Genomic DNA, 12,500 nt, shown 5'->3' on the forward strand with positions numbered 1-12,500 from the left:
AACAAATGGTAACCTGTTGTGGTGCGGTTGTTCTCGCTAGGGGTGAATCGGTGATGGCGACGATAGGTTGAGGTACTAACCGGTTGTTCCAGCGATACCCACCATGCCGACGAAACTGAACGGCATCTGGGTGTGAAGCGATACGCGGCGGTGGCTGGGTGGGACCGTCCCCGGCCGGTGAGGGGGCGCCTCCCGGCGTGCTGGCCGCGCGGTGCGTGGGCGCACGCGCTACAGCCGGCTGGTGGGGGCGGCCAGTGGCAGGCGCGCCGGCCGACGGACGCGGCAGGCGTCGCAGCTGCGCGCCGGCGCACCCTGCGCGCGGCGCCGTGCGGCCAAAGTAGGTCCTCGCGGGCCCGGTGCGAAGCGCGGTGGACATCTTCAGTGTGCTGGTCCGATTGAGGACTGTGTGCGTTGAGGATGCGCCGCCGCCCGGCGCTCGGCGCCGCGACGCCGTCTGCTGCTCGGTCGCCCCAGCGGTTCTCGCTGGTGGTTTGTATCGCAGCTGTGCGGATGTGTTGGCGCGTGCGCTGTGCTGGGAGAGTTCGCTTCGGCACCCAAGTGGGGCTTTTGTCCTTCTGTGGCGCTGGCGTTGGAGCTGCCGGTCACCGTAGGTGGCGCGTGTTGTCTCCCGCCGGCAATGCCACGACAGCACGCTCCCGGGCCTCTGTCGGCAGCGGCAAGCTCAGTTGGGAGCACGGGTGGTCGCACCGAAAGCGTCTACTCGCCTAACTCCGGGCGATTGCGCCTCTCTCGAACCCGACCAAGTACTTGGGACGGCGCTGCGCGCCGCCGGGACCTGAGAGGGTTTCGAGGTGTATTGTGCAGGGGAGCTCAGCCTCCTCCTGTTTGCAGAATGATTGAGCGGACGCTTGCGTGTTCGCGCGGGCCCCCGGGACACACTCCCGGGCGGCCGGCTGCTCAGCTCTAGTTGACGCAGCTCCCTGGTTGATCCTGCCAGTAGTCATATGCTTGTCTCAAAGATTAAGCCATGCATGTCTCAGTACAAGCCGCATTAAGGTGAAACCGCGAATGGCTCATTAAATCAGTTATGGTTCCTTAGATCGTACCCACGTTACTTGGATAACTGTGGTAATTCTAGAGCTAATACATGCAAACAGAGTCCCGACCAGAGATGGAAGGGACGCTTTTATTAGATCAAAACCAATCGGTCGGCTCGTCCGGTCCGTTTGCCTTGGTGACTCTGAATAACTTTGGGCTGATCGCACGGTCCTCGTACCGGCGACGCATCTTTCAAATGTCTGCCTTATCAACTGTCGATGGTAGGTTCTGCGCCTACCATGGTTGTAACGGGTAACGGGGAATCAGGGTTCGATTCCGGAGAGGGAGCCTGAGAAACGGCTACCACATCCAAGGAAGGCAGCAGGCGCGCAAATTACCCACTCCCGGCACGGGGAGGTAGTGACGAAAAATAACGATACGGGACTCATCCGAGGCCCCGTAATCGGAATGAGTACACTTTAAATCCTTTAACGAGTATCTATTGGAGGGCAAGTCTGGTGCCAGCAGCCGCGGTAATTCCAGCTCCAATAGCGTATATTAAAGTTGTTGCGGTTAAAAAGCTCGTAGTTGGATTTGTGTCCCACGCTGTGGTTCACCGCCCGTCGGTGTTTAACTGGCATGTATCGTGGGACGTCCTGCCGGTGGGGCGAGCTGAAGGCGTGCGACCGCCTCGTGCGTGCTCGTGCGTCCCGAGGCGGACCCCGTTGAAATCCTACCAGGGTGCTCTTTATTGAGTGTCTCGGTGGGCCGGCACGTTTACTTTGAACAAATTAGAGTGCTTAAAGCAGGCAAGCCGCCTGAATACTGTGTGCATGGAATAATGGAATAGGACCTCGGTTCTATTTTGTTGGTTTTCGGAACCCGAGGTAATGATTAATAGGGACAGGCGGGGGCATTCGTATTGCGACGTTAGAGGTGAAATTCTTGGATCGTCGCAAGACGAACAGAAGCGAAAGCATTTGCCAAGTATGTTTTCATTAATCAAGAACGAAAGTTAGAGGTTCGAAGGCGATCAGATACCGCCCTAGTTCTAACCATAAACGATGCCAGCCAGCGATCCGCCGCAGTTCCTCCGATGACTCGGCGGGCAGCCTCCGGGAAACCAAAGCTTTTGGGTTCCGGGGGAAGTATGGTTGCAAAGCTGAAACTTAAAGGAATTGACGGAAGGGCACCACCAGGAGTGGAGCCTGCGGCTTAATTTGACTCAACACGGGAAAACCTCACCAGGCCCGGACACCGGAAGGATTGACAGATTGATAGCTCTTTCTTGATTCGGTGGGTGGTGGTGCATGGCCGTTCTTAGTTGGTGGAGCGATTTGTCTGGTTAATTCCGATAACGAACGAGACTCTAGCCTGCTAACTAGTCGCGTGACATCCTTCGTGCTGTCAGCGATTACTTTTCTTCTTAGAGGGACAGGCGGCTTCTAGCCGCACGAGATTGAGCAATAACAGGTCTGTGATGCCCTTAGATGTTCTGGGCCGCACGCGCGCTACACTGAAGGAATCAGCGTGTCTTCCTAGGCCGAAAGGTCGGGGTAACCCGCTGAACCTCCTTCGTGCTAGGGATTGGGGCTTGCAATTGTTCCCCATGAACGAGGAATTCCCAGTAAGCGCGAGTCATAAGCTCGCGTTGATTACGTCCCTGCCCTTTGTACACACCGCCCGTCGCTACTACCGATTGAATGATTTAGTGAGGTCTTCGGACTGGTACGCGGCATTGACTCTGTCGTTGCCGATGCTACCGGAAAGATGACCAAACTTGATCATTTAGAGGAAGTAAAAGTCGTAACAAGGTTTCCGTAGGTGAACCTGCGGAAGGATCATTACCGACTAGACTGCATGTCTTTCGATGTGCGTGTCGTGTCGCGCAACACGCTACCTGTACGGCTCGCCGTAGCCGTGCGCCGCGTGCGGAACCACGCGTGCCTCTCAAAACTAGCGGCAATGTTGTGTGGTACGAGCGCTGAAGCGCTGGAGCGGCTGGCCTGCGGCACCTGGCGCCTGGCGCCGGTTTTGAATGACTTTCGCCCGAGTGCCTGTCCGCTCCGGTGTGGAGCCGTACGACGCCCGTCGGCCGTGAGGCCGTTGGACACAGAACGCTGGAACAGGGGCCGCCACACGCCTCACTCCCGCCTATGCGACCGTCTCGAAAGAGACGGCGGAAACTGAGAAAAGATCACCCAGGACGGTGGATCACTCGGCTCGTGGGTCGATGAAGAACGCAGCAAATTGCGCGTCGACATGTGAACTGCAGGACACATGAACATCGACGTTTCGAACGCACATTGCGGTCCATGGATTCCGTTCCCGGGCCACGTCTGGCTGAGGGTCGGCTACGTATACTGAAGCGCGCGGCGTTTGCCCCGCTTCGCAGACCTGGGAGTGTCGCGGCCGCCTGTGGGGCCGGCCGCGTCTCCTCAAACGTGCGATGCGCGCCCGTCGCCTGGCGGTTCGCATACCGGTACTTTCTCGGTAGCGTGCACAGCCGGCTGGCGGTGTGGCGTGCGACACCTCGTACAACGACCTCAGAGCAGGCGAGACTACCCGCTGAATTTAAGCATATTACTAAGCGGAGGAAAAGAAACTAACAAGGATTCCCCCAGTAGCGGCGAGCGAACAGGGAAGAGTCCAGCACCGAACCCCGCAGGCTGCCGCCTGTCGTGGCATGTGGTGTTTGGGAGGGTCCACTACCCCGACGCCTCGCGCCGAGCCCAAGTCCAACTTGAATGAGGCCACGGCCCGTAGAGGGTGCCAGGCCCGTAGCGGCCGGTGCGAGCGTCGGCGGGACCTCTCCTTCGAGTCGGGTTGCTTGAGAGTGCAGCTCCAAGTGGGTGGTAAACTCCATCTGAGACTAAATATGACCACGAGACCGATAGCGAACAAGTACCGTGAGGGAAAGTTGAAAAGAACTTTGAAGAGAGAGTTCAAAAGTACGTGAAACCGTTCTGGGGTAAACGTGAGAAGTCCGAAAGGTCGAACGGGTGAGATTCACGCCCATCCGGCCACTGGCCTCCGCCCTCGGCAGATGGGGCCGGCCGCCCGCGCGGAGCAATCCGCGGCGGGGTCGTGTCCGGTTGCCTTTCCACTCGCCGCGGGGTGGGGCCGTTCCGGTGTGCGGTGGGCCGCACTTCTCCCCTAGTAGGACGTCGCGACCCGCTGGGTGCCGGCCTACGGCCCGGGTGCGCAGCCTGTCCTTCCGCGGGCCTCGGTTCGCGTCTGTTGGGCAGAGCCCCGGTGTCCTGGCTGGCTGCCCGGCGGTATATCTGGAGGAGTCGATTCGCCCCTTTGGGCGCTCGGGCTCCCGGCAAGCGCGCGCGGTTCTTCCCGGATGACGGACCTACCTGGCCCGGCCCCGGACCCGCGCCGCTGTTGGCTCGGGATGCTCTCGGGCGGAATAATCGCTCCCGTCAGCGGCGCTTCAGCTTTGGACAATTTCACGACCCGTCTTGAAACACGGACCAAGGAGTCTAACATGTGCGCGAGTCATTGGGCTGTACGAAACCTAAAGGCGTAATGAAAGTGAAGGTCTCGCTTGCGCGGCCGAGGGAGGATGGGGCTTCCCCGCCCTTCACGGGGCGGCGGCCTCCGCACTCCGGGGCGTCTCGTCCTCATTGCGAGGTGAGGCGCACCTAGAGCGTACACGTTGGGACCCGAAAGATGGTGAACTATGCCTGGCCAGGACGAAGTCAGGGGAAACCCTGATGGAGGTCCGTAGCGATTCTGACGTGCAAATCGATCGTCGGAGCTGGGTATAGGGGCGAAAGACTAATCGAACCATCTAGTAGCTGGTTCCCTCCGAAGTTTCCCTCAGGATAGCTGGTGCTCGTACGAGTCTCATCCGGTAAAGCGAATGATTAGAGGCCTTGGGGCCGAAACGACCTCAACCTATTCTCAAACTTTAAATGGGTGAGATCTCCGGCTTGCTTGATATGCTGAAGCCGCGAGCAAACGACTCGGATCGGAGTGCCAAGTGGGCCACTTTTGGTAAGCAGAACTGGCGCTGTGGGATGAACCAAACGCCGAGTTAAGGCGCCCGAATCGACGCTCATGGGAAACCATGAAAGGCGTTGGTTGCTTAAGACAGCAGGACGGTGGCCATGGAAGTCGGAATCCGCTAAGGAGTGTGTAACAACTCACCTGCCGAAGCAACTAGCCCTGAAAATGGATGGCGCTGAAGCGTCGTGCCTATACTCGGCCGTCAGTCTGGCAGTCATGGCCGGTCCTTGCGGCCGGCCGCGAAGCCCTGACGAGTAGGAGGGTCGCGGCGGTGGGCGCAGAAGGGTCTGGGCGTGAGCCTGCCTGGAGCCGCCGTCGGTGCAGATCTTGGTGGTAGTAGCAAATACTCCAGCGAGGCCCTGGAGGGCTGACGCGGAGAAGGGTTTCGTGTGAACAGCCGTTGCACACGAGTCAGTCGATCCTAAGCCCTAGGAGAAATCCGATGTTGATGGGGGCCGTCATAGCATGATGCGCTTTGTGCTGGCCCCCGTTGGGCGAAAGGGAATCCGGTTCCTATTCCGGAACCCGGCAGCGGAACCGATACAAGTCGGGCCCCTCTTTTAGAGATGCTCGTCGGGGTAACCCAAAAGGACCCGGAGACGCCGTCGGGAGATCGGGGAAGAGTTTTCTTTTCTGCATGAGCGTTCGAGTTCCCTGGAATCCTCTAGCAGGGAGATAGGGTTTGGAACGCGAAGAGCACCGCAGTTGCGGCGGTGTCCCGATCTTCCCCTCGGACCTTGAAAATCCGGGAGAGGGCCACGTGGAGGTGTCGCGCCGGTTCGTACCCATATCCGCAGCAGGTCTCCAAGGTGAAGAGCCTCTAGTCGATAGAATAATGTAGGTAAGGGAAGTCGGCAAATTGGATCCGTACTTCGGGATAAGGATTGGCTCTGAGGATCGGGGCGTGTCGGGCTTGGTCGGGAAGTGGGTCAGCGCTAACGTGCCGGGCCTGGGCGAGGTGAGTGCCGTAGGGGTGCCGGTAAGTGCGGGCGTTTAGCGCGGGCGTGGTCTGCTCTCGCCGTTGGTCGGCCTCGTGCTGGCCGCGGTGCAGGATGCGCGCGCCTGCGCGGCGTTCGCGCCCCGGTGCTTCAACCTGCGTGCAGGATCCGAGCTCGGTCCCGTGCCTTGGCCTCCCACGGATCTTCCTTGCTGCGAGGCGCGTCCGCCTTAGCGTGCTCCTCCGGGGCGCGCGGGTGCGCGGATTCTCTTCGGCCGCCATTCAACGATCAACTCAGAACTGGCACGGACTGGGGGAATCCGACTGTCTAATTAAAACAAAGCATTGCGATGGCCCTAGCGGGTGTTGACGCAATGTGATTTCTGCCCAGTGCTCTGAATGTCAACGTGAAGAAATTCAAGCAAGCGCGGGTAAACGGCGGGAGTAACTATGACTCTCTTAAGGTAGCCAAATGCCTCGTCATCTAATTAGTGACGCGCATGAATGGATTAACGAGATTCCCGCTGTCCCTATCTACTAGCTGCATAGCTGTCTCATGCTATGTGCCCGATTTGTGTGGGCACATGGTTGGGAATAGGCAGCGGGGGAAGGATGCGACTCGAACATCTTAGCCTCTCCTTCCCAAGTGCCCCTGCTCGCCTTCTCGGGGTGCAGCTGTTAAGCCTTCGGGCGACCAAAGGCAGGGGTGCGACGGCGTGCTGAACATCTTGTACGCCGGTTCCGGGTGCTGCATTTGTCGCGGCGGGATCCTGGCCCAAGTCGGCGAAGGTCACCCGCCTTGCCCCTGGAATTCCGGGGCATGATCCGCCAAGCCGGGGCGTGGTGACACGTCCCCGGTTAGGTTAGATGGGTCCAGACCCCCGAACGTCTGGGGGACCGGCCCGGCACCTGAGTAGGACCGGGTCTTTAGCCTTTTGGTGGAAACTCGGCCTAGTAGGGGGCGAAGGACGGAGGGTGAATCCGCTCTCCCGGAATGTGGGTGGCATTCGCCGGTAAGGGAGCGGGAGAAAACTTCGATGATGCAGCATTCGAAGAGGACTAGTGCGCTGTTCCCACGGCGCGCTAAACCTCGCAGCTCAGTTGTTGAAAGCTCTTGGTCAAGGGGCGGGACTGGTGAGCGAGCTGCAATTAGCCTCCCCCCATGCCAGAAGAGCCGGTCCGGGGAAAGAGACGGGCTCTCAACTCTTTGGTCTCTCTCAGAATCATGGCGGAAAATACAGAGAGAGAGACTTCCGAGCGATACGAGGTGAATGATGAAAATGAAATAAAGAGCGCAGCCGAAAGGCTAAAGGAGATAAATGCGCTACTGGTGACAGATAAAGGGAAGATGAGCAATGACAGATTAAATGAAATAAAAGACAAGCTGGCCCTATGGGCAATTGCCCAAAGCCAGCTTGAAGGTAGGATACAAGAGCTGGAACGACAAAATAAACAAATAATAGCCGAAAAAACAAAAACATACGCCACAGTGGTGGCAGGAGGACCACAGAAACAACAAATCAATATGAAAGAAAGTATAGAAAAAGTGACAGCAAAACAAGGAGTGGCATTATTTTTGAAGCCAAAAGAAGGACAGAGCGTAAAAGAGGTGAAGGAAATATTCACAAGAGTAATTAATCCAACCAAAGCAAAAGTTAAAATAAACAAAGTAGTAGTTGCAAAAAATGCAGTCATAGTGGAAACTCCCACCCAACAGGATAGGAACACAATAATGGGGCACAAAGATTTACAGAGATCGGTAATATGTGAGAGGACAAAGAAAAGATGGCCATTAATGACTGTATTTGATGTGTCAAATAGGTTGACACCAGAGGAACTAACGGAGTGTATTTACACTCAGAATTTTGAAGAAAAAATGAGCCCACAAGACTTCAAAAAGGAATTTAGACCAAAATTTAGAATGGGGAGAAAAGACAGAGATACGGGACATCAAGTAGTTGAGGTTTCCCCAACATTGAGAAAAGAACTCATACAAAATGGAAGAGTATATGTGGAGTATAGCTCAGTCGCGGTCAAAGATTATTGCGTGGTACCCAGGTGTCACAGATGTATGGATCTGGGTCACGTACAGAAGTACTGTACCTGGGGTGACCCCACCTGTGGTCACTGTGGAACGGACAACCACAACAAGAAAGAGTGCCCAGAGAAGAACAGACCTGAGACATGTATACCATGCAATAGAAGGGGAAAAAGAAAATGTAGAGCACCAAACTCCAAAGAATGCCCCACGTATCAGCTGTTACTAGGAAGACTTATACAAAGGACAGATTATGGAGATTAACCCCCAAGAGAAAAGAAAGAAGCATAAATCACCAAGCAAACAACTAAGAGATACGCTAAGGGGCATGAAAATCAGAGAAGCAGTAGGGGCAAGGGAAAAAGATGCAAAAGAAATCACGGATAAACAACCTGAAAATAAGGGAACAACAAAAAACACACGGGATAACAAACGGGATAACAATCAACACAAAACATGTACAGCACAAAACTGTATTGCCAATACCCCCATTGAAAGAACACCAACACAAGGGCGACCTCGGTCGCCCGTTTTTTATGACAAGAAAATGCAGATGGAGAGCGGAGATAGAAAGCAAGAGGTGCCCAAGACACAACGAGAAACACTGATACAAGACAAGAAACAAAATACAACAAGGGATGTACAAGTACAAACAATAAGCATGATAGACGCACAAGTACAAACAATGAACACGCAAGAAGCACAAATACAAACAGAAGGGCGACCTCGGTCGCCCATTTTTCATGAAAAGAAAATGCCGATGGAGGGCAGAGATGGGCGACCAGAGGCGCCCAGGACACAACACACTACACCAACACAGAGACAAAACAAAGACATAGAAAAGAACAACATAGGAAAGAAATACGGACGACCTCGGTCGTCCGTTTTTAATGAAAAGAAAACGCCGATGAAGGGCGAGGACGGACGACCGAGCTCGCCCAAAAGAGACCACTCAGAACACATAAAAGATAAAAACAATCAGTCAAGCAAGAGTGACACATATAATGCAATGGACCCAAAGAACACTTATAAGATATGCGAAAACGCACTGCAGATGGCAAGACTAGAAGAACCCGGTCTGCTAACCACTGCATTACGCCAACTAGTGAGAGTGGGGCACACAAACGGCTCGAGAATTACTTATCCAGCTTTGGCGGACGTTGACTGCATTCAGCTAGCCGCGGCCGGAATCCCCACGGAACACGAACAATTACAGGAAATAGTAAAGCAAGTATACGAAAGAAGAGGCGTAAAATACAATTTGGAAAATATATATATACAAATGGTAACAACATACGGCCGAATAGGATTTGACCCCAATAAGACATGGCCAGAAGATCATTACCATACATATCATCCGTAATGGATCTTTTAGTTCTCCAAATTAATACAATGAGAAGCGTACAAGTAAATTACGAGTTGCGTAAATTAGCAGAAGAACATAAAGCTGACATACTATGCTTGCAAGAACCGTACTCCCGGGAGGGTAAAATCCCAGGAATGACAGCCACGGCTCAAATAATCATGAAGGGAGAAAGACCAATGTCTGCAATAGTAATTTTAAATAGTAATATAAGAACAATAGTATTAAATCAATTTACAAATGAACATGTTGTAACAATCGAAGTACACGCCAAAAACACTAAGTGGTATTTAGTATCAATATATTGTCAGTATAGAGAGCCAATAACTATGTACCTAGAACAACTAAAGGAAATATGTAGAACTCTACAGGGCCATCAAGTAATCATAGCAATGGATGCAAACGCAAAGTCATTCCTGTGGCACAGCGGAGAACAAGACGAAAAAGGTCAGGAATTAGAAGATGCAATAAGTGAATTAAATCTAGATATAATAAACGCACCTAGCGAGATACCAACATATTCAAATAGAGCAGGGGCAAAAACAAATATAGATGTAACACTGGCAAATAACAGGGCTACCAATAAAATAGATAAATGGGAGGTATTGGAGAATGCAACGACCAGTGATCATAATGTAATAAAGTATATATTAAAATCAGAACAGAATGTGGCGCCACAGGAATGGCTTTCAGAATATGACTATAAAAAGGTAGACTGGGAAAGACTCTCCCGGGAGTACAGCCCGCCGGAGCTGGATGAGGATCTCGAGGTTGATGAAACAGCGGAGCAGATAGTTCAAAGTATAAAGGAAGTAATAGAAGCAGTCGTACCAAAGAGAAGCAGAGTCCAAAGCGTGCACCCGGCACCATGGACTCCAGAACTAAGTGACCTACGTCAGGCTACGCGCAGGGCAAGACGCAGGTATCAGCGCACATTTAACCCACAAGACAGGGAGCATAGACTGCGTATATACAGACAACTAAGGGAGAGATATAAAAGAGAAATTATAGAAGTTAGAAAAAGAAGCTGGGAAAATTTCGTAAGAAATAACCTGGCAATGGATCCCTGGGGAAAGCCATACAAGTTAGCTAGGGAAAAAATAAGAGCTCCAACAGTCTTATCATCTATAAGAATACCAGGCGAAAATAGAATGACCACAACCAGACAAGAAACAATAACGGTGCTCCTCCAAGCCCTGCTACCGGATGATGATCCCTCTGAGGACACACCGGAGCAGGCGGCTATAAGAGAGAGAGCACAAGAAGAATACAACAACAATACAATGGTCTACCCCTTCTCACCGCAGGAGGTGGTAGACGTAATATCAAACCTAAAAAGAGGAAAATCTCCCGGACCCGACAGGGTCACGGTTGAGGTACTTCAAGCAATAAAAGGAAAAATAGCCCCGATACTGGCAAACCTATATAATAAATGTCTGGAAAGAGGTACTTTTCCAAGGAGATGGAAAAGAGCAGAAATAATAATACTAAAGAAGCCAGACAAGGACCCAACAGAACACAAAGCATACAGGCCAATATGTCTGCTAGATACCTTGGGCAAAGCCCTTGAGAAATTGCTCTGTGCGAGATTGACTGGTCACCGGGAAATGGCAGGAATGCACGAATGGCAATTCGGTTTCCGCCGTGGAAAATCGACGGAAGACGCCATCAACACGGCGGCCGAACTTGTCAGCTCGTCGAACTGCACATATGTTCTAGGAGTGATGGTGGACATCTCAGGGGCGTTTGATAATCTGTGGTGGCCGGCGCTGTTTACCTGCTTGCAGGATATGCAGTGTCCGGCGGCACTATACAGATGTTTCAAGAGCTACTGTAGAGACCGGGTGGTACAGATGACGTCCCCGAATGCGGTTGTGACCAAGAACATCACTAAAGGATGTCCACAGGGATCAGTTTGCGGCCCCGTATTTTGGGATATAAATATGGAGCCGTTGCTGCATTCCCTGCAGCAGGAAGCATCAGTATTGGGAGCCGTTGCATACGCGGACGACCTGCTAATCTTAACGCATGGTAATAGCCGACTACAACTAGAAGGGCGAAGTAGAAACATAATGGATATCCTGAGTGCCTGGTGTAGGAATTCTAAAATGGCAATTGCGCCTCAAAAATCGAACTATATGCTCCTGAAAGGGAAAATGGCAAGAGATCCGTCAATCAGGATCGACAACGCAATTGTAGTAAGAAAAAATGTAAGTAAATATCTGGGTGTCTACCTGGATCAAGGATGGAATTTTAGGACCCATATTGAACAAACAGGAGGAAAGACACTAGCGATAATGCATAAACTAATAAGGATCGGGCAGCAAAGATTTCACTTACCGCCAAATGTTATCAAACTATACCACGGCAGCCTGCTAGTGTCAATAATGGGATATGGATCAAGTTTGTGGGCCCACAGGTTGCGCCTTCTGAAGCCTTCCATGGCTGTGAGGAGAATTCAAAGAAACATACTACTAAGATCAATAGGGGCATTTGGCACAACACCAACAGATGGATTACTAGTTATAATGGGCCTCTGCCCATTAGACCTATTAATAAGACAAAAAGCAGCCAACTATTGGTTAAAAAGGGGAAATTTTGACAAAATCAGGGAAATCATGGGGAAACACCTGGGAAGTAAAAAGGAAATAAAAGAAGAAATAACAAATATATGGCAACAACAATGGGAAAATTCTCAAACAGCAAGAAGGGTTTACAGAATATTTCCAAATATAAAAGAAAGACTAAAGTACAAAAATTTCCAGCCTAGTAAAGGTCTTATACATTTCCTCACAGGACATGGACCCTACCCTGTGTATTTACACAGGATAGGGAGAAAGGAGTCAGAAGAGTGTGAATGTGGGGTCCAGGTGGGCACCCCAGAACATTTAGTATTCGAGTGCACCACTCTCACTAGAGAAATTCAAGAGGAAAGAAATAGACTAAATACCAATAACATACAGGAAATAATATGGGATGAAGAAAAAGTTAAAATATTAGATAAATTAACAACAAGAATATCAGATGTAGCATTACAAACATATAACAACTAATTGTAAGAATAGCTCGACTAAGACTAGCACTAGGGGAGATGGTCTACCAGCCCCTGGTGCCTACCGGACAGAAAAGAAGATGGAGCAGGAGGA

At 52.0% G+C, this 12,500-nt stretch overlaps 2 non-coding genes and 1 pseudogene across 2 annotated transcripts; all 3 read left to right on the forward strand.

Annotated features, from left to right (window-relative positions):
* The first annotated feature begins 938 nt into the window (after positions 1-938).
* Positions 939-2,846, forward strand: LOC124733861. The gene has a single exon (XR_007009180.1). It is a non-coding gene; the product is annotated as a small subunit ribosomal RNA (ribosomal RNA).
* Positions 2,847-3,197: 351 nt separating this feature from the next.
* On the forward strand, positions 3,198-3,352 carry LOC124733855. The gene has a single exon (XR_007009174.1). It is a non-coding gene; the product is annotated as a 5.8S ribosomal RNA (ribosomal RNA).
* Positions 3,353-3,540: 188 nt separating this feature from the next.
* LOC124733869 overlaps positions 3,541-12,500 on the forward strand; it is a 10,931-nt pseudogene continuing 1,971 nt past the window's right edge.

Source organism: Schistocerca piceifrons, unplaced genomic scaffold, assembly GCF_021461385.2.
Source record: "Schistocerca piceifrons isolate TAMUIC-IGC-003096 unplaced genomic scaffold, iqSchPice1.1 HiC_scaffold_1415, whole genome shotgun sequence".
NCBI lineage: Eukaryota > Metazoa > Arthropoda > Insecta > Orthoptera > Acrididae > Schistocerca > Schistocerca piceifrons.